Raw genomic sequence first — 462 nt, forward strand, 5'->3', positions numbered from 1 at the left:
TTTTGAATTCTAACCTTATAAATAAAATATTTCTATTGACAAAGAGTCTTTCTCTTGATCTGACTCTATACGGTGAAAATCTAAATTAATCAACTAATATATAAAGAACAAATATTTCCTTTCGATGATATTTTTATAACTACTTCTTGAACACTATGTTTTGAAAAATATAATTGCACAACATAAAAAATTACGTGTAAATGAAAACGATTATAATTGTCAACCTGAAGATGCTGAATGCAGATTTTAAAACAATAATTTCGTAAGACGTACAAAATATTCAACGGGAATCTAGGGTTAATTAAATTAGTCATATATAGCTGCTTTCCATTAATTTGTTGCGTTGAATTAATATCCATGCAGTGTATAACATGCATAAGAAGTTCCTATTTAATTTTATTTGGTAATAAAGATAAATCCATTTTAAATGCTTTTGAGTATTTAATTCAGTAGAGTATATAT

The sequence above is a fragment of the Solanum pennellii genome, chromosome 4 (assembly GCF_001406875.1).
Source record: "Solanum pennellii chromosome 4, SPENNV200".
NCBI lineage: Eukaryota > Viridiplantae > Streptophyta > Magnoliopsida > Solanales > Solanaceae > Solanum > Solanum pennellii.